General features: G+C 38.6%; 1 long non-coding RNA gene across 2 annotated transcripts in view; it reads right to left on the reverse strand.

Annotated features, from left to right (window-relative positions):
* The window catches only part of LOC138437017 (uncharacterized), a 102,136-nt gene extending 77,860 nt beyond the window's left edge, over nucleotides 1-24,276 (reverse strand). Inside the window, exons 1-3 of one of the 2 annotated variants that reach the window (XR_011255730.1) lie at nucleotides 24,197-24,276; nucleotides 19,040-19,091; nucleotides 9,043-9,155 (exon numbers count right to left, since the gene is read on the reverse strand). This is a non-coding gene — a long non-coding RNA (uncharacterized lncRNA). Of the gene's footprint in view, nucleotides 1-9,042; nucleotides 9,156-19,039; nucleotides 19,114-24,196 lie in introns of those variants that run through there. The other variant, XR_011255729.1, reaches the window with a different exon arrangement.
* Nucleotides 24,277-24,502: the final 226 nt, after the last annotated feature.

Here is a 24,502-nt window from a genome sequence, read left to right on the forward strand (position 1 = left end):
AAAGATGCTTACTCCTTGGAAGGAAAGTTATGACCAACCTAGATAACATATTGAAAAGCAGAGACATTACTTTGCCAACAAACGTCCATCTAGTCAAGGCTATGGTTTTTCCAGTGGTCAAGTATGGATGTGAGAGTTGGACCGTGAAGAAAGCTGAGTGCTGAAGAATTGATGCTTTTGAACTGTGGTGTTAGAGAAGAGTCTTGAGAGTCCCTTGGACTGCAAGGAGATCCAACCTGTCCATTCTGAAGGAGATCAGCCCTGGATGTTCTTTGGAAGGAATGATGCTAATGCTGAAACTCCAGTACTTTAGCCACCTCATGTGAAGAGTTGACTCATTGGAAAAGAATCTGATGCTGGGAGGGATTAGGGGCAGGAGGAAAAGGGGATGACAGAGGATGAGATGGCTGGATGGCATCACCGACTTGATGGACTTGAGTTTGCGTGAACTCCAGAAGTTGGTGATGGACAGGGAGGCCTGGCATGCTGCAGTTTTTGGGGTCGCAAAGAGTCGGACATGACTAAGCGACTGAACTGAACTGAACTTTTTTGATCAGTTTAATTTACATATTCAAATTTAACACATAAAGTGTTTGAGTTGTTTTCGATGTTACAGATTAGATTAGATAGAGGTTTCTCAATACTAAAATGTAGAAGTTAAGAAACATTAAATACTACTTCTACTTACCTTCATATTGTTAAAATAAGACATGAGAAACCTGCATAGAACTTTATTCTAAACAGCTGAAGATGTAGAAAAAGCATTCCCAAAGAATCAGCTGCGATGACTCAACTCTGTCATTTAGACATTCATTAGGAATGGTGCCACTCAGAAGATACTCTCAGCAATTTATAAAATATTACATAAATGCATTTTGATGTATTCATTCACTTCTGTTCAAAGAATCTAATAGTTGTTGATCCTATGAGAATCTATGGGAGTTTTTAAACATCAAATGAATTAAAAATACTAATGGCATTAATAATGATTATTTTATGAATGAGGATAAAAAAGAAAGATATGTGTCAAGCAGGCCATACCAAAAGAAAGTGAACAGTTATTTAAGGAAATCATATTATTTTTTAAAAGGTGAAAACAAAATGATGAAGTGGGTTGTGCTTTTAAAAATGTTTAAAATATATAATGTCATGTATTAGAAAAATTAGGTCAAATATCATTCATTCAAGATATCATTGTTGAGGCTAAATTTAATTGTTAAAATTTTAAAATATCCCTGAAGGCTATATTGGTAGACAGAGTGGCTGAAGAACTATGAACAGTTGTTCATAATATTGCACAGGAGGTGGTGACCAAAACCATCCTCAAGAAAAGAAATGCAAGAAGGGAAAGTGGTTGTCTGAGGAGGCCTTACAAACAGCTGAGAAAAGAAGAGAGACAAAAGGCAAAGGAGAAAAGTAAAGATATACCCATATGAATGCAGAGTTCCAGAGAACAGCAAGGAGAGAAAAGAAAGTCTTAAGTGACCAATGCAAAAAGATGGAGGAAAACAATAGAATGGGAAAGACTAGACATCTCATCAAGAAAACTGGAGATACCAAGGAAATATCTCATGCAAAGACCGGCACAATAAAGGACAAAATCACCAAGAACCTAACAGAAGAAGAAGAGATTAAGAAGAAGTGGCAAGAATACACAAAAGAACTGTACAAAAAAGCTCTTAATGACCCAGATAACCATGATGGTGTGGTCACTCACCTACAGCCAAACATCCTGGAGTATGAAGTCAAGCAGGCCTTAGGAAGCACTGCTACAAAGTTAGTAGAGGTGATGGAATTCCAGCTGAGCTATTTCAAATCCTAAAAGATGACGGTGTGATTGTTCTGCACTCAATATGCCAGCACATTTGGAAAATTCAGCAGAGGCCACAGGACTGAAAAAGGTAAGCTTTTATTCCAATGCCAAAGAAAGGCAATCCCAAAGAATGTTCAAATTAGCATACAATTACACTCATTTTACATGCTAGCATGATTATGCTAAAATCCTTCAAAAAACTAGGCTTCAGCAGTTCATGAACTGAGAACTTCCAGATGTACAAGCTGAATTTAGAAAAGGCAGAGGAACCAGGGATCAAATTGCCTACATGCATAGGATCACAGAAAAAAACAAAGGAATTCCTTAAAAACATCTACTTCTGCTTCATTGACTATGCTAAAGCCTTTGACTGTGTTGATCACAACAAACTGTGGAATATTCTTAAACAGATGGGAATACCAAAGCCCCTTAAGTGCTTCCTGAGAAACCTGTATGCAGGACAAGAAGCAACAGTCAGAATTGGACATGGAACAACAGACTGGTTCAAAATTGGGAAAGGAGTACCTCAAGACTGTATATTGTCACCCTGTTTATTTAACTTATATGTAGAGTACATCACATGCAATGCTGGGCTAAATGACTCATGAGCTAGAATCAAGATTGCCAGGAGAAATATCAACAACCTCAGATATGCATATGATACCACCTTAATGGAAGAAAGTGAAGAGGAACTAGAGTCTCTTGATGAAGGTTAAAGAGGAGAGTGGAAAAGCTGGATTAAAACTCAACATTTAGAAACCAAGATTACAGTATCTGGTCCCATCACTTCATGGCAAATAGATGGGGGAAAATTGGAAACAGTGTCAGATTTCATTTTCTTGGGCTCCAAAATCACTGTGGACAGTGATTGTGGCCATGAAATTAAAAGACATTTGCACCTTAGAAAAAAAGCTATGACACACCTGGACAGTGTATTGAAAAGCAGAGACATCACTTTGCACACAAAGTTCAACATAGTCCAAGCTATAGTTTTACCACCAGTTGTATACATGTGAGAGTTGGACCATAAAAATGGTAGAGTGTCAAAGAATTGATGCTTTCAAACTGTCCTGCTATAGAAGACTCTTGACAGTTTCTTGGACAGGAAGATCAAACCAGTCAATCTTAAAGGAAACCAACCCTGAATATTCACTGGCAGGACAGATGCTGAGGCTGAAGCTCCAGTACTCTGGCCACCTGATGCAAAAAAGTGACTCACTGGAAAAGACCATAATGCTGGGAAAGAGTGAGGGAAAGAGGAGAATGGGGTGACAGAGGATGAGATGGTTAGATGACATCACTGACTCAATGGACATGAGTTTGAACAAACTCTGGGAGATAGTGAAGGACAGGGAAGCCTGGCATGCTGCAGTTCATGGGTCGCAAAGAGTTGGACATGATTTAGCATCTGAAAAACAAAGTCAAAATAGTTTTCTGATTCATTTTATCAAATAATATAAATGAAATGTGAAATAATTTTCAAACTTTTATTTCCTAAAAATTAAAGACAGACCATAGATTATTGGAGAAAATCAGTTCTTAATATTTTCCAAGTCTTGCTTTTCAATCAGAAGCCAATTCATAATGAACAATCCGACTAAATAAATGGAGTTAAGATAAGGAACAATTTTGAGGTTTTAAAACTAGAAGAAATCACATCAAATTTTGATCCAGAAAGTGATTACTTAGATTACTGCAATGCCAGACAAATTCAGGGAGGACTCCAAAATTCCTTTAATCATGTTTTTGTCCTCTTGGTACTAACTATGTATGCTAAGAAAAGCATAAACAAGATCTTCAGATTATTCTGTAAGATGCTATATGTATACAACTGGCAGAGCTGAAGCAGCATTAAGTCAGAGTAACTAATTAATGTTGTAATTACTGTATGCTTATGGATTACTTGTTCTTCTGGAGAATTTAACTATATTTGATCTCAAATCTGTCCATAATACTGTACAGGCACATCTTTGAGATATCACGGGTTTGGTTCCAGACCACCACAGTAAAGCAAATATTGTAATCAAGCAACTCACAGTAACATTTTCATTTTTCCGTGTACACAAAATTTATGTTTAGACTATCAGTTCAGTCAATCAGTTTAGTCACTCAGTCGTGTCCGACTCTGCAACCCCATGAATCGCCGCACGCCAGGCCTCCCTGTCCATCACCAACTCCCGGAGTTCACTCAGACTCACATCCATCAAGTCGGTGATGCCATCTAGCCATCTCATCCTCCGTCGTCCCCTTCTCCTCCTGCCCTCAATCCCTCCCAGCATCAGAGTCTTTTCCAATGAGTCAACTCTTCACATGAGGTAGCCAAAGTACTGGAGCTTCAGCTTTAGCATTATTCCTTCCAAAGAAATCCCAGGGCTGATCTCCTTCAGAATGGACTGGTTGGATCTCCTTGCAGTCCAAGGGACTCTCAAGAGTCTTCTTCAACACCACAGTTCAAAAACATCAATTCTATTATAAACAGTGCTGCGATGAACATTGGGGTACATGTGTCTCTTTCAATTCTGGTTTCCTCAGTGCGTATGCCCAACAGTAAGATTGCTGGGTCATAAGGCAGTTCTATTTCCAGGTTTTTTTGGGTTTTTTTTTCAGTTAAAACATTTTATTTTTTTTAATTTTTTTATATTTTATTTCTCTATATATATTTTTTTACTTTATTTTACTTTACAATACTCTATTGGTTTTGTCATACATCAACATGAATCTGCCACAGGTGTACATGAGTTCCCAATCCTGAATCTCCACACTGTTCTCCATAGTGGCTGTACTAGTTTGCATTCCCACCAACAGTGTAAGAGGATTCCCTTTTCTCCACACCCTCTCCAGCATTTATTGCTTGTAGACTTTGGGATCGCAGCCATTCTGACTAGCGTGAAGTGGTACCTCATTGTGGTTTTGACTTGCATTTCTCTGATAATGAGTGATGTTGGGCATATTTTCATGTGTTTGTTAGCCATCTATGTGTTTTCTTTGGAGAAATGTCTATTTAGTTCTTTGGCCCATTTTTTGATTGGGTCATTTATTTTTCTGGAATTGAGCTGCAAGAGTTGCTTCTATATTTTTGAGATTAGTTGTTTGTCAGTTGCTTCATTTGCTGTTATTTTCTCCCATTCAGAAGGCTGTCTTTTCACCTTGCTTATAGATTCCTTTGTTGTGCAGAAGCTTTTAATTTTAATTAGGTCCCATTTGTTCATTTTTGCTTTTATTTCCAGTATTCTGGGAGGTGGGTCATAGAGGATCCTGCTGTGATTTATGTCAGAGAGTGTTTTGCCTATGTTCTCCTCTAGGAGTTTTATAGTTTCTGGTCTTACATTTAGATCTTTAATTCATTTTGAGTTTATTTTTGTTTATGGTGTTAGAAAGTGATCTAGTTTCATTCTTTTACAAGTGGTTGACCAGTTTTCCCAGCACCACTCGTTAAAGAGATTGTCTTAAATCCATTGTATATTCAATACAGTATACTAATGCATATATATGGAATTTAGGAAGATGATAACGATAACCCTGTATGCGAGACAGCAAAAGAGACACAGATGTATAGAACAGTCTTTTGGACTCTGTGGGAGAGGGAGAGGGTGGGATGATTTGGGAGAATGGCATTGAAACATGTATAATATAAGAAACGAATCACCAGTCTAGGTTTGATGCAGGATACAGGATGCTTGGGGCTGGTGCAATGGGATGACCCAGAGGGATGGTATGGGGAGGGAGATGAGAGGGAGTTCAGGATGGGGAACACGTGTACACCCGTGGCAGATTCATGTTGATGTATGGCAAAACTAATACAATATTATAAAGTAAAAAAATAAAATAAAATAATAAAGCATCAAGTCTTCAGCACTCAGCTTTCTTCACAGTCTAACTCTCACATCCATACATGACCACTGGAAAAACCATAGCCTTGACTAGACAGACCTTTATTGGCAAAGTAATGTCTCTGCTTTTCAATATGCTATCTAGGGTCATAACTTTTCTTCCAAGGAGTAAGCATCTTTTATTATTCATTTTGTTTTATTTTATTGGTCTTTTTATTTATTTTTTAATATAAATGTATTTATTTTAATTGGAGGTTAATTACTTTACATTATTGTATTGGTTTTGCCATATATCAACATGAATCTGCCACAGATATACACGTGTTCCCCATCCTGAAGTAAGCGTCTTTTAATTTCATGGCTGCAGTCACCATCTGCAGTTATTTTGGAGCCCAAAAAACAAAGTCTGACACTGTTTCCACTGTTTCCCCATCTATTTACCATGAAGTGATGGGACCAGATGCCATGATCTTTGTTTACTCTGTGTTGAGCTTTAAGCCAACCTTTTCACTCTCTCTTTCACTTTCATCAAGAGGCTTTTCAGTTCCTCTTCACTTTCTGCCATAAGGGTGTAGTTTATTAATTTTGAGTTTTTTTCAAGTTTATTAAACTTTTTATTTTGTATTGGAGCATAGCTGATTAACAATGTTGTGATAGTTTCAGGTAGACAGCAAAGAAACTCACCCATATATATACATGTATCCATTCTCACTCAAACTCCCCTCCCATCCTGGCTGCCACACAACCTTGAGCAGAGTTCCTTGGGCTATACAGTAGGTCTTGTTGGTTATCCATTTTTAAATGTAGCAGTGTACTTTGCATTAGCATTATGTCTATTAAAAAGGGACATGGAAATACCTTAATTAAAAAATACTCTAGTGCTACAAATGCCAACCATCATCTGATCCTTCAGTGAGTAGTAGTATAACAAAGATTAATGATAATTGTAACAAGATATTATGACAAAGTATGCAATATTGCTAGAATTACCAAAACATAATATGAACAAATTCTATTGGGAGAATAGCACCAACAGACTTGCTCATTGCAGGGTTGCCAAAAACACACAAATTGTAAAAAATAGTTATTTATTTTTAAAAATATATCAGTATAGGTGAAGCATGATAAAATGAGATATGCCTACATTAGATTATTTTTACCATCATGACTGAGTGCAGGTTAATAATTTCTCTTGAGAAAATAATAATTTATTTTGACATTTGGCCTCTCAATGATACATACAGTTAATCCAAATTAGTGATAAAGAGATAATATGGTTCAGAGTACTTTTAGTGAGATGTGATTTTTCTGAACTATAATGAAAGCTTTACAATTTCATTATAAAAAAGAAGGCAATGAAAGGATTTTATTGTTATATAATGAAGAAAACGAAAGTTTTGAAAAGCAAGGAAGTAAAACTATACAAATTAGCAAAATTTAAATTTCTATTTTAGAAAAGTGAGACAAAGATTTTTATAGTTTTAAGTTGGCTCAAAACTGTATTTCAGAAAATGAAGAAATTCTCTTTTTTTTTTTACTTTGCAAAGGAGATAAAATAGAAAAATGGCTTAAATATTCTATCTGAATATATAGAGAGAAGCAAATATATAGACATTGGCAAGATTGGGAAGAAATTTTGGTTAAAGGTATGTCCCTGAGCTCTGTAACAACAGAGATGGGTGGGATATAGTAGGAGGTGGGAGGGAGACTCAAGAGGGAGAGGACATATAGCTGAGTCATGTTGATGTATGGCAGAAACCAGCACAGTATTGTAAAGCAATTATCCTTCAACTAAAAACAAATTTAAAAACAAGAACAAGATATGTCCCTGTTCTATAAAATATATGTTTCTATCTTCTGACACTGACTCAGTTTCAGTTCAGTTCAGTCGCTCAGTCGTGTCCGACTCTTTGCGACCCCATGAATCAGAGCACGTCAGGCCTCCCTGTCCATCACCAACTCCAGGAGTTCACTCAAACTCACGTCCATCAAGTCGATGATGCCATCCAGCCATCTCATCCTCCATCATCCCCTTCTCCTCCTGCCCCCAATCCCTCCCAGCATCAGAGTCTTTTCCAATGAGTCAACTCTTCACATGAGGTGGCCAAAGTACTGGAGTTTCAGCTTTAGCATCATTCCTTCCAAAGAACACCCAGGGCTGATCTTTAGAATGGACAGGTTGGATCTCCTTGCAGTCCAAGGGATTCTCAAAGAGTCTTCTCCAACACCACAGTTCAAAAGCATCAATTCTTCGACACTCAGCTTTCTTCACAGTCTAACTCTCACATCCATACATGACCACTGGAAAAACCATAGCCTTGACTAGACGGACTAGCAAGTGCAATTTCCTCCCATACCTTTTGCCCAATTGTACAGAAAATATTTGCATCAAATGCAAGACACTCTTTTGGGATAAGCCATAGACTTTGGAATCTTGGGGTCTTGATGCTGTCTTACCTATAGAGTTCCAGAAGAGCAGCTCATTTAGATCCAATTTTCAAATGAACTTAATAAACATTTCCTAAGTGATTATTATGTGTCAGGCTCCCTGCTGGTTCTGGGTAAACAGAGATCCCTAAGTCAAACACCATTTGCTACAGTGGCTTACTGTACTCACACTGTACAGTAATGCCTAAGAGGTGCAACAGAAAAACCAGCAGGGCACTCTGGCTACAAAGATTTCTTGCCTTTGTAAGAACCCTGAGTGGATTTTACAGCCCTTTGCAAGACAACAGGAAAGACAGCACCTGCCAACCCTTTGATATATACTTGTTAGAAAAAATAAAACCTGTGCCAACTTCTCTGTTCTGTTCCATCCTTCGCTGCATCTCTCTTGGAGCACAGACTTTCCCTCTGTGATTACACCCTATGTTGGTATCATGTTGTCACATTTGGGCATTCTGTCACTGGCCTCCCTTTCTCTCTCTCTCACTCTCTGCCAAGAGGAGCAGCTATGAATTAGATTAAGAGATAAAATCACAGTTTCTCTCCTTTTCTTAAAGCAAAAGGAAGAGAAAAAAAGAAAGCAGATTAGAAATAAAGATAACTATTCTATTTCCAATTAAAATATGAATCAAAGAAAATTTATTTTAGACTCAGAATTACAGCCATTTGCCCATCGACACACACTCAAGGTCACATACTGCCATTACCAACAAAGGAAAATAGAGTCTCTTCAGCATTTGCCCTCTCTCCTGGCTATTATTAATCTGGCAACAATAAAATGTTGAAGAAAAGAATGCTTTGCACCTCCATATTAGATCATCCTGACTCTCATTTACAGTGCTGCACAAACCTTGATTTTTGTCCTTTACATTCAAGACCAATATTCTCTTGTTAAGACACTGATGCTTTCTACTAAGAACCCTTCTATTTAGCAAAGATGTCCCATAAACTCACCTAAAAGTGAATTTTAAATAGATGCCACTTGTTCCCTGGGAAGGAGTCTAGTATCACTTCTTCAGGACAGCAGTGAAAATTACCAGCTTCAGGGAACTTCATAGATGTGGTACCTGAAAAAAGAAGAGCTAAGATGATACATAAGGAGGTGTGTGCAAAACTGCTTTTCCTGGGCAGAATTTAGGCAACTGACAGGCATTGTGTTAAATCTGCCATATGGATAATAACATCAACTGGAAAAAAATACTGCAGATGTTGTTAAAATCTGAGAAAAAAAAAAAAAGATAGGTAAAAAAAGACATAAGAAAAATCCTTCCATAAGCAAATATCTGTCATCCTAAAAATAGAAGTTAAAAGTCTTTATAGGATTCTCCCCACAGCCATTTATAAAGGATTAGCATACTCACCCCACCCCAACCTAGTATCTTCTTTGTGGTTGAACTTATTTGTACTGTGATGGCTGCAGTGACTGTTAATGTCAGGCACAAGGATACATTTAAATGCCATACCAGCTCCAATAAAGATCAATTCAGTTCAGTCGCTCTGTGATGTCTGACTCTTTGCAACCCCATGGACTGCAGCATGTCAGGCCTCCCTGTCATCCGCCATCTACTGGAGTTTACTCAAACTCATGTCCATTGAGTCAGTGATGCCATCCAACAATCTCACCCTCTGTCGACCCCTTCTCCTCCTGCCTTCAGTCGTTCCCGGCATCAGGGTCTTTTCAAATGAGTCAGCTCCTCACATAGGTGGCCAAAGTATTGGAGTTTCAGCTTTAGCATCATTCCTTTCAATGAATATTCAAGACTGATTTCCTTGAGGATGGACTGGCTGGATCCTCTTGCAGTCCAAGAGACTCTCAAGAGTCTTCTCCAACACCACAGTTCAAAAGCATCAATTCTTCAGTGCTCAGCTTTCTTCACAGTCCAGCTCTCACCCATACATGACTACTGGAAAAACCATAGCTTTGACTAGATGGACCTTTGTTGGCAAAGTAATATCTCTGCTTCTTAATATGCTCTCTAGGTTGGTCATAGCTTTTCTTCCAAGGAACAAGCGTCTTCTAATTTCATGGCTGCAGTCACAATCTGCAGTGATTTTGGAGCCCCAAAATAAAGTCTGACACTGTTTCCCCATCTATTTCCCATGAAGTGATGGGACCAGATGCCATGATCTTCGTTTTCTGAATGTTGAGCTTGAAGCCAACTTTTTCACTCTCCTCTTTCACTTTCATCAAGAGGCTCTTTAGTTCTTTGCTTTCTACAAAAACAATGGTGTCATCTTCATATTTCAGCTTATTGATATTTCTCCCAGCAACCTTATTCCAGCTTGTGCTTCATCCAGCCCAGCGTTTCTCATGATGTACTCCTCACATAGGTTAAATAAACAGGGTGACAATACACAGCCTTGACGTACTCCTTTCCCTATTTGGAACCAGTCTGTTGTTCCATGTCCAGTTCTAACTGTTGCTTCTTGACCTGCATACAGATTTCTCAAGAGACAGGTCAGGTGGTCTGGTATTCCCATCTCTTTAAGAATTTTCCACAGTTTATTGTGATCCACACAGTCAAATGCTTTGGCATAGTCAATAAAGCAGATGTTTTTCTGGAATTCTCTTGCTTTTTTGATGATCCAACAGATGTTGGCAATTTTATCTCTGGTTCTTCTTCCATTTCTAAATCCAACTTGAACATAGGAAGTTCACAGTTCACATACTGCTGAAACCTGGCTTGGAGATTTGAGCATTACATTGCTAGCATGTGAGATGAGTAAACATTCTTCAGCATTGCCTTTCTTTGGGATTGGAATGAAAACTGACACTTTCCAGTCCTGTGGTTACTGCTACATTTTCCAAATTTGTTGGCATGTTGAGTGCAGCACTTTCACAGCATCATCTTTTAGGATTTGAAATAGCTCAACTGGAATTCCATCACCTCCACTAGCTTTGTTCCTAGTGACGCTTCCTAAGGCCCATTTGACTTTACATTCCAGAATGTCTGCTCTAGGTTAGTGATCACACCATTGTGATTATCTGGGTCATGAAGATCTTTATAGTTCTTCTGTGAATTCTTGCTTCCTCTTCTTAATATCTTCGGCTTCTGTTAGGTCCATACCATTTCTGTCCTTCACTGAGCCCATCTTTGTATGAAATGTTCCCTTGGTATCTCTAATTTTCTTGAAGAGACCTCTAGTGTTTCCCATTCTATTGTTTCCCTCTATTTTTTTGCATTGATCACTGAGGAAGCCTTTCTTATCTCTCCTTGCTATTCTTTGGAAGGCTGCATTCAAATGGGAATATCTTTTCTTATCTCCTTTTCCTTATCTCCTTTTCCTTTGGCTTCTCTTCTATTCACAGCCATTTGAAAGGCCTCCTCAGACAACCATTTTGCCTTTTTGCTTTTCTTTTTCTTGGGGATGGTCCTGATCCCTGCCTCCTGTACAATGTCACAAACCTCCATCCATAGTTCTTCAGGCACTGTATCAGATCTAAACCCTTGAATCTATTTATTATTTCCACTGTATAATCATAAGGGATTTGATTTAGGTCATACCTGAATGGTCTAGTGGTTTTCCCTACTTTCTTCAATTTAAGTCTGAATTTTGCAATAAGGATAGACTCCTCAATATCACTGCTAAGGACTAGTGTGCTATAAGGACTGCTACTTGGTCTCAAATTTCACTTGAATTTATAATGAGCTGAGTTGAGAAGGAATCTAATATATACTAGAGCTCAAAGTTGAAAATGACTTTGATTTCTTGGGTATTTTTAAAATGAGAGCATATGCATGTGTGTATGTGTAGGTGTGTGTGTGTTTGTAGCAGTAAACACTAATAGGTGCACAAAAGCAATTTTGTGTATGGCACTTCTTTTCTTGAGTTCATTTGTATATGTGGCAAATTATGTGACCTCCAAAAACATTATTTACAATGGATTCAAAATACCCAAGGGCAGGAAAGTGGGAAAAGATGCTGTTTAAGTGTAGCACTGCTATTGTCTCATAGTTTTCTGACCTTTTCTTCATTTAGTGATGCCAACACCTGAGGCAAGGTGATCAGCAACATGAGAAATAGTCTCTCTTCTCACACAGTGGAAATATACCTGGAAAAATTATACTAATTCACTTCCTATTTGTAACAGTGACGGAGAAAACTAGAGGGTATAATACTATGATTTAGATTTAGCTATAAGCACTTATTCAAAGATCCCATTTACACTGTTTATTCGTCTCTTTGCTCCATCGCATGTGTAATGATATTTAATGACATTTTACAAAAGAAGGGACTCAAATACTCCAACTTTGCCCCAGTACTTCCTTGCTACTGTTGTGGTACAGGAGTAAAAGTCCTCATGTTTGGAGAGACACAAACGTCACAATTCTCGAGACCAAAGGCTTAGTTCCAGTAGATACTGTATTATTTTGTGCCATCCGTCTATAAACCAATGATAGCTGATTAAAGACTTGCTCACCAATTGGATAAAACTAGGAAGCGTAAAACTCCAGTGGCTTAAGCTCATCATCACCCGAAAGAGCTGCCATCGCTGCGGTGTTCCGCCCATAATGACGCCACCAGCGCCCATATTTAGTCTTCAAACGGTACTTCAGGTGATTGAGTCACCTCTATTTCAGTAACAAAATCTCATTCCATCCAGGCGAACGGTCTCTGTGAAGACTAGAGGAAATGCATTCCCTGACAGAAAGTGAAAAGGGCACCAAGAACAAGGACCAGGAGCGCAGCAGCAGTGGCTCCTAGGCTTGGGTTCTCCGACGATATTCTTGGACGCCCTGAGCAGAGGATCACGGGAGTTTGTGGATAAATCCAGGGCAGAACAAACACCAAACTGTTCTTACAGCTCCACCCAGGGCTCGCTAATCTCACAGAGCACCTCACCGAAACTGTTACAGCAGGCAGGTAGCTAGGTGTGTGAGCAGAGAAATGGGGGCAGGGGCCAGGTGACAGGAAATCCCGCGTCTCATACACAGCGCGGTTCCCTAGACAAACAAGGGGAAGTGGGCACCTTCAGACTGACAGGAAACCACACATTTGGGGTGTTAAGGGTCCCAGTAGCAGACAAAGAAATGCGCAAAGGCGGGAATCTCCTGAGTCCTAAAGTAACCTTTTGCTCCTTCATTACAATAAAATTAGCCTTACAGGTAAGAAGTCCTCAGCATGCGCTGTTGCCTTGACACTTCTGCCCTCTGTTCAATAAGGACAAAAATCCCTCCTTCCCTGGAGAAAATGGAGCTGGGGTGAAAATCTTAGAGGATGACCCCCAAAGTCCTCCTTCAGTGAATATTCTGCCCCTTCATTTGTAGGCTCCTCATAACTGTCTTACCAGAGATACTCAGGGCAGCAGCTCACCTGTCTGCCAGCTCTCCCTAAGAATGTTGCTGTTGTTCAGTTGCTAAGTCACACTCTGAGGGCGTATCCTTGCTTAAATAAACTCTCACCTTACTTTCCTAAGCTGTTTCATCTCCTAAATCTTTTGAGATGAAGAAGGAGCCTTAAATTCCCTGGCAAAGGCAGTGTGTGCAGTGTCATTGACCCTAACAGGTCACCACCCCCTTTCTCACTGGTTCATTTGGCCCTTCTCTCTAAAATGCACAGCAAATGCCACACACAACAGTTGTTTCAAGTAGTCACTTCTCTACCACCAGAGATTTAAAGGATTGAGTAAGAATCCGACTGTACTTTGCTTTGGGTAAAATCTCATTACAAGGATATGGGTTCTCAGGGCCTCTCAGTTCTTTGGTAGTCTTTTTATGATATACATTCTTCTAGGGCTTATCTTTCATTTCCTACTGTTCCCACCTACTCATCAGCTTAAGGTTAGGTTTATCTGAAAGGGAGTTTGGCTTATGCATCTATAATTATGCCTGTGCCATTTCTTTGTAAGGATAGGAACAATGTGTTAGCCCTATCAGTGAAAACTCAGCCTTCTTTACCATCAGATTTTCAGCTTCCATTAGGATCATAAGTAAGCAAAGGAAGAAAAAATAAATAAACTCTTTTTCTAAAGGTCAGCCTCCTTAATTAAATGAAAACAGGCAGCAGCATTTGAAAATGAAATGACTGTAGCCTGTGCTCTTTCTGAAGAGACCTTACAGAGTATCCAGCTGATCCTTCCATAAGCTGGGAGAGCTGAATTATTCCCAGATGATTAAGAGGCTGCAACATTACAATGGTGGTTCCTTTTCTGCAAACAAATGGAACTGATGGTGTGAGACCATGGCTATAATGGAGCTTTCGAGACTGTAATGGTGCTCCCTGTCTGGCCTACTTCATTTTTCACCTCTTTGAATTACCACCACCATGGCTGCCTTTCCCTTGCACTTTCTGCTTTGGCTACCACTGTGCTTCACCTGGAGAAGGCAATGGCACCCCACTCCGGTGCTCTTGCCTGGAGAATCCCATGGATGGAGGAGCTTGGTGGGCTGCAGTCCATGGGGTTGTGAAGAGTCAGACACGACTGAGCGACTTCCTTTTCACTTTTCCCTTTCATGCATTGGAGAAGGAAATGGCAACCCACTCCAGTGTTCTTGCCTGGGACGGGGGAGCCTGGTGGGCTGCCGTCTACAGGGTGGCACAGAGTCAGACACGACTGAAGCGACTTAGCAGCAGTAGCAGCAGTGCTTCACCTGAGGCCAATGTGGTGGAGAAATCAATAAAAGAGGCTCTGAGCTGGGTACTTTTCACATTCAGGTGTTCACATAAAACCTGGGAGGAAAGTACCACCACCTCCTTTTATAGAAGAGCAAATTACAATTCAGAAAAGTTAATTATTTTTCCCAGGGTCACACAGCTAATGAACTATCAGGCTAGATTGGACTGTGTCATTAGTGCCCATTCTCTTTCCATAAGAGCTAATGTTTTTGTCACTCTGGTTCTGTTCCCACTGTCTCCATTCAGGAATGTCCAGGATGGCATCTGAGGATGCCAGCACATCTTCCCAACATTACGGCAGGATTATTCTGTCTAGACTCAGCCTACCTGTATCCTAACCCTCCCTTGATTTTGTCATGTTGTTTTCCAATAGATCCCTAGACCAATTCTAGCTGGTCAGGAGCTTTGTGAAGTCCTCGCAGGAGTAAATGAAGCTAAAGGTTTTCAAAAGGAGTAAGAAACCATAAGAACTGAGGATGACAGTTTGTTCTAACTCCCCTCCCCTCCATCAAAGGCTACATCATTCCTACCTTCCCCCAACAACTGCACCCTGCATAGTAACACCATGGCATTGCTCTCCATTTCAAAAATTAAAGAATTCTGCCTGTTTCTGCATCTGTGGCTCTACTGATCGATTATAATCAATCAAATAAATATATTGATGGTAGTAGTTTCTTTTTGATTGTAGTAATTCTTGATATGTATATAGGATCTCTTAAGTTCTTAAAAACTATCACACAATCATAAAGGATGTAGAAAAACTTTTCCAACTCTGAAATTTTTTAAGTAAAAGTAGTTCCAGTTAGTTATTGAAATTCATGGGTTTGAAGGATTTTTCAGAGGGTGGATGTGTGTTGAAGCACAGCTGCTACAATGCATAACTCCACAGGGCACTAAGCAGGTTGAACTCCAGGGGGAGCCATTCAGATACTAGTGCAAAGTGGTACTATCTTCCAAAAAGGAGGCAATGAAGTGACAAAGCTTAAAGCACTGGTGTGTATCTCTGGCTGCAATTAGAATTGCCAAGGGAGCTTTGAGGACCAATGCCTGAGCCTCATTTGAGGCAATTAAGTAAAACTCTCTGGAGGTAGATCTAGGCATCAGTAATACCTTAAAACCACTGGTTTAGAGCATGGGATCTAGAGCTTTGGAGCCTCCCTGTCCATCACCAACTCCCAGAGTTTACCCAAACTCATGTCCATGGAGTCAGTGATGCCATCCAACCATCTCATCCTCTGTCGTCCCCTTCTCCTCCCGCCTTCAATCTATCCCAGCATCAAGGTCTTTTCAAATGAGTCAGTTCTACTTCTTGATAAACAAATACTCATAAACCACTCCTCGATTTTAAAATTTCCTTTACTGCTTTATTGTCTACAGAATTGAGTCCAGTGTCTTTGGTTAAGAATAGAAAACCCTTCAAAATCTGGCTTTTAGTAAATTTTTCAAAATCTACCCTCATCGCTTTTCCCTTATAAAAACCCTGATTTTGCCATTTGAACATGCCAATATGTCATTGCATATGCTATTCACTTATTTCAGTGTCCCCATCTACTTTGCCTAGTAAACTCCTAATTATCAAGGCTGAGAGTGGGTATCATCTCTGTAATGTCCTTTTATGACTCCAAGCCAGTATTTGTTATCCACCCCTTCTGTACTTACTATGCTTAAATATTTGATTATGTATGTTTCCTTCTGATCCAACATCTTCCACCCAATAATCTGAAGGCTTCTTAAGAAAAGAATCTATGACTAACTTACTGTTGTATTCCCAGATACTAACATGTTAACTTTTACCTAATCAGTCAATTAGTAATTGATTAGAGTTTTATCTCAGAAATCAAAATCACTAGACTGCTGAAAACTTAGAAAGTTCTAATGGTAAAAAGAACTCAGACTATATATGAATAAGTGAACTATAAAGTGCATAGATGTTTCATTCAATGTGGATTGAAAAATGGAGTTGCATACTTAGTAAAACTCTCTATTGAAATAAAAATAGATTCCCCTTTCATGTACAACCCCAACGTGAGCTGGAAGAGTCAAGAGGTGTCTGGAATTGATATTGAGTTTTATTGTTGGAGTAAAGAGAAGAAAAACTGTATCGCTTAGACACTGATATTGACATAAACATAAACATTAAAGGAAGTAAATGTGATTTAAAGCTATTTGTGACCAGCTATAGTGCATAATGCTTGCATATGAGTATTGAATTTGAACAGATTGGGTTACAGGGGAAAGGCTAAAGATCTATTGTGAAATTTGTTCTCCAAAATGTACTTTACTTTGGACAATGAAGGTTGAACAAAGCCTTTTAAGATGATCAGAAATCTTTCTCGAAAAATTTTCTTCCTTGGGATCCCAGATTAATAATGTTTTAGAAAGCTGAGTTAATTAATAGAAAATGGTTCTCATCGAGATGATAAAAATTTAGCCATTGATGGCATTCTGGGAAGAATGGCAGAATAATAAGCATCAGGAATCTGTCTCCCCATATAGATCGCGACCCTGGCCAAATCTGTCTGGTGTGACTATTTTGAAATTCTAGAGTCTATTGAAGGCATGCAAGACCCAGGAGAAGGCATGGACGGTAAACTGTGGTTTACTGCAGTCTATCTCAGCTCTTGGTACAGTAGCAGCTACTCATCTCCCACTCAGGCAGCTATGCGCATATTCCTAGAGCAGCTTGCACACAGCTTGTGGGAACCAGGCTGGGAAAAGCAAACCTTGTCCTCCAGTCACTGGGAATCTGTGTTCTGACTGTTAACTGCTGTTTCTGGTCATACAGGTGTATAGACAGAGTGATAGTGGCTACTTTTGTTGCACTTCCTCCCATTCCTGACAGCTCCTCCCCCTCTAGCTGAAGTGATGCTCCAGGGGATTTAAAGGCCCACTGCCCTCCCCCCATTTCATTCTTCTTTTTTTCTCTTTTTGGGAGTCAGATATTAAAGACTTTCTCAAATTAAGGGAGACTTTAAGATATTCCCAGATAAAAGAGAAGTTGAGGGACTCTGTTACCACTAGACCCAACCCACAAGTAAGGCTCAAGAGAGCACCTGAAGAGTGAAATGATGGGACATAGATAGTAACTCAAAAGTATAAGGCAAAATTAAAATTGCAATAAGGGAAAATAAGGGCAAGTATAAAAGCTTGCATTATTGTAACAACTGTGAAGTTGTAACAGCGCTTTTTATTTTCTGCATGTTTTAAGAGACTAACACATTAAAAATCAAAGTCTCAATACATATGAAAGATAGATTTCACATAAAATATCTTTTCTGACCAGAATGGAAGACAGAAATCATTAATAGGTAAACCTGGAAATTTCAGAATTTTTGGAAATTCAGCAACACATTAAAGAGGCAGTGGGTCAAAGGAAAACTTATAAGTGAAATTAGAAAATATTTAGAGATGAATGAAAATGAAAATACAATTTGCCAAAACTTAAAGGACATAGCAAAAGCAGCGCTTAATGGGGAAGTTTATAGCTAAAAGTGTTTACACTTTAAAAAACCAAGAAAGGTCTCAAGTCAAAAACCTAATTTTACAACTTAAGGAACTAGATAAAAAAAGAATAAACTAAACCCCATTGTAGCAGAACAAAGGAAGTAATGAAAGTTAGAGCAGAGATAGTGAAGGAGTAGAAATCAATGAAGTAAAGAATAGAAAATAATAGAGGAAATTATCGAAACTTAAAGTTGGTTCTTTGAAAAGACCAACAAAATTGACCAATACTTAACTAGATGAACTAAGGAAAAAGAGAACAATTACTAAAATGAGAAATGAAGATGAGGACATGACTACTGATTCTACAGAAGTAAAATGACATTAAGAGATTACGTTGAATAACCATACGCCAACACATTGGATAACGGCTAAAATTTAACCAATTAACATTGGATAAGTATTCCTGACACACAACATGAATACAAAAGCTAAGTTGTACTGTGGTAACCTAGTAATAAAAAAATCTAAGCCATTCCAAAATGGTTATGGAGCAAAAAATCAAAGTGAAGCTGGTAGAGCTCGCCAGCATTACAACAGATGTATGGCCACTCACTTTTCTTACACTGAAGCAAGTACGTTTTCTCTGAGAAGAGAAAGTGAAAGAAAAAAAAATTAAGGAACACAAACAGGAAACTTAAAAGACACAGAGTAATAAGTAAGGTAAGTAATGAGGAAAGGCAGGAAGGAAAGGATTCAGAGAGACAAGACAAAAGTCACAGTCATGGTGACTTGCGGTCAAACACTGAGAAGCCTCTACATTTGTTTTCTCCGTTCAGCTGCAAGGCTTCAGCTCAGACCAGGTCTCCAATTACTTTTTCAGGTCACTTACCATTTCAAGGGACATTGCAGGCGGATGTGTCTGCCAGATCCTCTTCAGGAAACTGAGGGATTATGAGAAAAAAAGAAGGGCTTTATCACTGACGCTGAAATAGACACACATCAATCATGGTCATCAAAAGAAACTCTGTGATGAAATTATCTAACACCATTGATGTTACAAACTTACATTTCTCAACTATGGCCACAGGTTAGAATCACCTGAAAGTGAAAGTCTCTTAGTCATGCCGGACTCTGCACTGGCATAGATATACAATCCATGGATTTCTCCAGGCCAAAATACTGGAGTGGATAGCCATTCCATTCTTCAAGGGATCTTCCCAACCCAGGAATCGAAGCATTGCCAGTGGATTCTTTACCAGCTGAGCTACAAGGTAAGCCCTAGAATCATCTGGTCAGCTTAAATATATATATATATATATATATATATATATATATATATATATATATATATATATATATATAATCTCCTGACCCATCCTTAGAAATTCAGATTTAATTGATCTGAAGTATGCCTTGATATTTTGTTTGTTGCTTGCCTTACCTCTTAAATAATTATAATGTAGTCTATGGCTTAGAACTACTTTTATAAAGGAAAATTTAAAGAAAAATTTTCAAATATGTTGTCAGCTTATTTATTGGTAAAATAACTAATTTTGACTGTTGTGAACTATTAAGCTTTTGTTGTTTTTCAGTCACTAAGTCATATCTGACTCTTCATGACTAAGTCACGTCTGACTCTTCATGACCACATGGACGGCAGCATGCCAGGCTTCCTTGTCCTTCACCATCTCCTAGAGTTTGCTCAATCTCACGTCCATTGAGTTGGTGATGCCATCCTGCCATCTTATCCTCTGTCATCCCCTTCTCTTCCTGTCTTCAATCTTCCCCAGCATCAGGCTCTTTTATCCCCCGCCCCCAAATCCAGAAGCATTTTCTGAATTCTTTGACCTTGTAAGAAATTAATAAACAAAAATTTCAGTTAAATAGAGTTGAGAAACCAGGAGAGGACGCTCACACTCTCTATGATGATAGCAGAGTCCAACAGGAAGAAGGAAGTCTCCTCTTCTTTCCCAGCAAGGACTCAACCAATGAAAAGCCATGGACTCTGTATACTAAAGCCCTCCCAACTTTCTTCTCTCTAAAAAAGTGTTCTCCTTCCTTTGCCCTAAGGGAACTGCTATGGTTGCCGACCTCAAATTGCAGTTCTCTGCTGATACTCAATAGGCTCATCTTTGCTGGAGAAATATCTGGCAGTCTGTTTCAGGCCAACAGACTCATTCATCTGACAGCACAGAAACAATTTACTAAATTGTTTTTAGCACATGTTAAATGCACTGTGTAACAACTTTTTTGTTTCTTATTTCATTTAATTTTAGCCACAACCCTACAAATCCCCCTGAATCTAAACTCATTGCATCATTGATCCAAAGTCCAAAATCATACCTCATTCACTGCATTTCTCAAGGCATTTTAGCACTTTGTCTTCCACAATTGGTACTATGCAATTTGTGTGGAATGAAAATCAGTGACAATCTCGTCCTTTTATCCTGCATTCATGGAAGAAAATTTACCTATCTCAGAAACAGAATGAGCTGATGACCTGTCCCCTGCTTCTATTCAACTCATGTTTTCCATAGTGGAAACTTTCAGCAATATTAATCACTCTGCTTTTCAGGTCATATACTGTGGTTATACATACCTTCCTAAATCCTTATGTCTTATTTTAATAGGCTGTTAACATTCTTAGTTGTCATCATAGCAAAGTTTTAAGATTTCTCTCTCTCTCTCTCTTTTTTTTTTTTTTTCCATAACCAAAGCACCTCACAAAGTGCCTGAGTGAATGATTGGATTTCCCAAAGACAAGTTCAGACATCACTGATAGTATTCCCAAAATAGATTGTTGGCATGAAGTAGTGGAAAGAATCCTGAAGCTGCATTCAGAAGATACGGACTAAAACTAACTTGGAATCCTTCCAACCCGCATGACCTTATGCGGTCATTTAACCCTTATGCGTCTTAGGTGTCTTTACCATGGAGATGGTAGTTCCTGCCCCAGTCAGACCACAAAGTGATCTACTAAGCCAATAGGAGGTGGCTGAAATGGTAAAGAATCTGCCTGCGTTGTGGGAGACCGGGATTCGATCCCTGGGTTGGAAAGATCCCCTGGAGAAGGGAGTGGCCACCCACTTCAATATTCTTGCCTGGGGAATTCCATGGACAGAGGAACCTGGTGAGCTAGAGTCCCTGGGGTCACAGAGAGTCAGACACAACTGAGCGACTAACACCGTCACTTCATTAGAAAGATTTTTTTTTTCACTTTCGAAAAGTACAACACAAATGGATATATTTACTCCCCTTCCCTCTGTCTATTGCCTCAACCTCACTCCTTGAGGTTCCTGGATTCTTGAAGCCCCAGCACAGTAGACACAACTCTGGGGAAGTAGAAGACCCCCGGTGGCTGAGAGAGGCACTCAGTACAGACAGGCTGAGGCCAGACATGAGCTGGGATGAAGGAATTAGTGAAGACAATGATACAGTGTGGAAGAAGAATCAGAGAAATGTGATACAGACTTCCATTATGCTTGCTAGCATTTATTTTGCAAAATATTGTCTATTTTTTTCTGTAAGGATACATGTTTGATGACATTTTAAAGTTTTCTTTATGGAGAAATCACGGGTTTCTAAGAAGAAATAGAAACAAGGCTAATTTAAAAGGCTACTATAGAAAGCTCCTTTGAAAAGTCTAAATTATTAATATACTGGGAGAGAAAATCAACACTTGATCCCCAGCTACTGAAAACATACAACCAATGATGACCAACAATATAGTACCAGAAGCAAAAGGAAAGAAGACAGTCCTGGGAAGCCCAAAGTGCTTAATGACATTTGTGTGTCTCACTATAAAGGAGAAAGCACGAGATAAAACAAAATGAATGTGTTTCTAACACGCAGTCATAAAATAGCAGGGGCATAGGGAACCTTCTTATGTGTAACTTTATTCTAAATATTAAATTAATCATGAAATAATGAGCATTTCTCAATAACTATAACTATGAGGCAAGAGCTGCCTGTTGTTATCTCAAATAATTTTCAGTACATTTCACAAAGTAATCACTATACCATCTATTCCCCACCATCATCTGCTCATTGGAATACAGAGACTCAAAGTGAAGCAGTGAAGTGTACTGGGTCTATTAGGTTATTTGTTTGCTTCTTTTCTTTATTATCCCTTCTTCCCCTTGGAATCAAAGATTTGCACTGGCTTAATAATTAACCATGGAAAGATGCACTTTTTCTTCTAACGAGCTATATTCTTAGCAAATAGTAAAAGCAAAGATAGAAAAAAATTATTCCATCTTCTTGATTTCAAGTAAATTAAAATTGGGGAATTCTATGGCCCAAACTACACACTTCTTAACGCTAGAAAAATCATAAAAACAAAACTTCCAGTAGAAAGAAGCAAGTTTCTACATTAATGATAGAGTTAAAATTATTAGTGAGGAAATACTGCTTATTAGAAGAAATGAAACCAGTATATTCATTCAATTAATAAGTTAATATGTAGGTCACAGAACTCTTTTTGCATCCGTGTTTATTTTGAAAAAGTATTATGCCTTCAACAAAAGTACTTTTATTTTGCAATAAAGACTATAAGGATAAAAACATAAATGAGAAGTTTATGTAATTTCTAATAGTAAAATAGCACTGAACTGTATCACTGATAGTATGGACAACCTTAATTTAAAAGTCACTTAGTGGTAATGTTAACAAACCTGGCATTTTTTTTTTTTTTGAGTCATATTGATACTATTCCAGACACAAGTATAACTGATGTCCCTTTGATAAAATGCAAGGTAAACTGGGAAGGAGCATCTGACGTCTGTAGTAAAATTAAGGTCAAGGACTTGGCAAAATATGTTATAGACGGTAACAGATGTTCCCAGATTAAATCACATTTCTATTAAACACTATGCAGATGCTCAGTGGATAAAATCTAGAATCCCAGAATTGTAGAACTTGAAAGGATTTTTAGAGACTATTCATTCCCATCATTTTAAAGCTGAGGAAACTGACACACTGAGAGTGTTAAGTGATTAGACCAAGGCCCTACCATTGGTTATCAGCGTCTGGACCCATGCCCAAGTCCTTTCTACTATTCTAGCTCGTTTCTCATTTTGACAAATGAAGGGACATTTTAATAATTTCACTAAAAATATATTTAGGGTAAATTATTTTCTGTAAAATCAAATATAGGAATAATAACAAAACAGACTATTGCATTTTCCTGCCCCTGGATACTGCCCAGTCTTTTATACACACACACACACACACACACACACACACACACACACATTTTGGCTGTGCCACATGGCATGTGGGATAGTTCCCTGACCAGGGACCAAATCCATGGCCCCTACACTGGAAGCCCAGAGTTTTAAAAACCGAACCACTAGGGAAATCCCTTACACTTAATAGTAAAATACACATTGCAGAGAATGCTACCATTCTCCAGGCATTAAAAAAGATATCAAGTTAGTATTAAATCGTAACACATTTTTTAAAATTTCAATAGTACCATTAAAAATCAGCGAATATTAATACTATGCTAGTGTGTATGTGGTACCTCTTTAAAATCAGATGAGGAACAAACATTTAATACTATCCAGAGTTTGGCTGCTAATACTAAACTTCTTGAATCATGAAAGATTTGGCAACAAATGGGCAAATATTTAGACTATCAAAATAAAAAATCACCACAGTGAGTTTAGCATGCTTTCTTTCATGGTTAAATTAAGCTGACAGTGGAGCAACAATATACATAGAGAGAAATATATAGGAATATATATGTAGTATAAGATGCATATAAAGTATCACCTGTGATTTATGAGACTGTATCATGGACTAGAAATTGGAAAATCTAAATTCTAACATTATCTCTTCTGTCATGTAGGGAGCTATTCTAACCCCAACTTTTCACTATTCAACTGGGATAGACTTTGCAGGTGACAGACACTAATAAAATGAGATGAGTACAGTGGACTTTCATTCCAATAATAAAAATGCAGAGCCAAAAGTCTCTCCTCTTAGCCAATGACAGAAATGGCCATCAGAGCCAATGACATGAAAGTTAATATGAATTCCTCACCTGTACCCATCCCCAGTCTCTAATCATTCAACTTTATCAAGACTTCATCTCACTGCTTTCTCTTTTCTTCAGTGGTTCTCAGATATATGAGTATCAGTTGAAAAGTGTGTTTGGTAATGTAGTCATAGCACTTTTTACAAAGTGGGGCTACCATCTTGTTAACCCATCTGGGATTAACCATGTTACTGTTGTTCAGTCTCCAAGTCATGCCTGTCTCTTTGCAACCCCATGGACTGTAGCCCTCCAGACTCCTCTGTCCATTGGATTTCCCAGGCAAGAAAAAGACTGGATGGGGTTGCCATTTCC

This window comes from Ovis canadensis, chromosome 3 (assembly GCF_042477335.2).
Source record: "Ovis canadensis isolate MfBH-ARS-UI-01 breed Bighorn chromosome 3, ARS-UI_OviCan_v2, whole genome shotgun sequence".
NCBI classification, from domain to species: domain Eukaryota; kingdom Metazoa; phylum Chordata; class Mammalia; order Artiodactyla; family Bovidae; genus Ovis; species Ovis canadensis.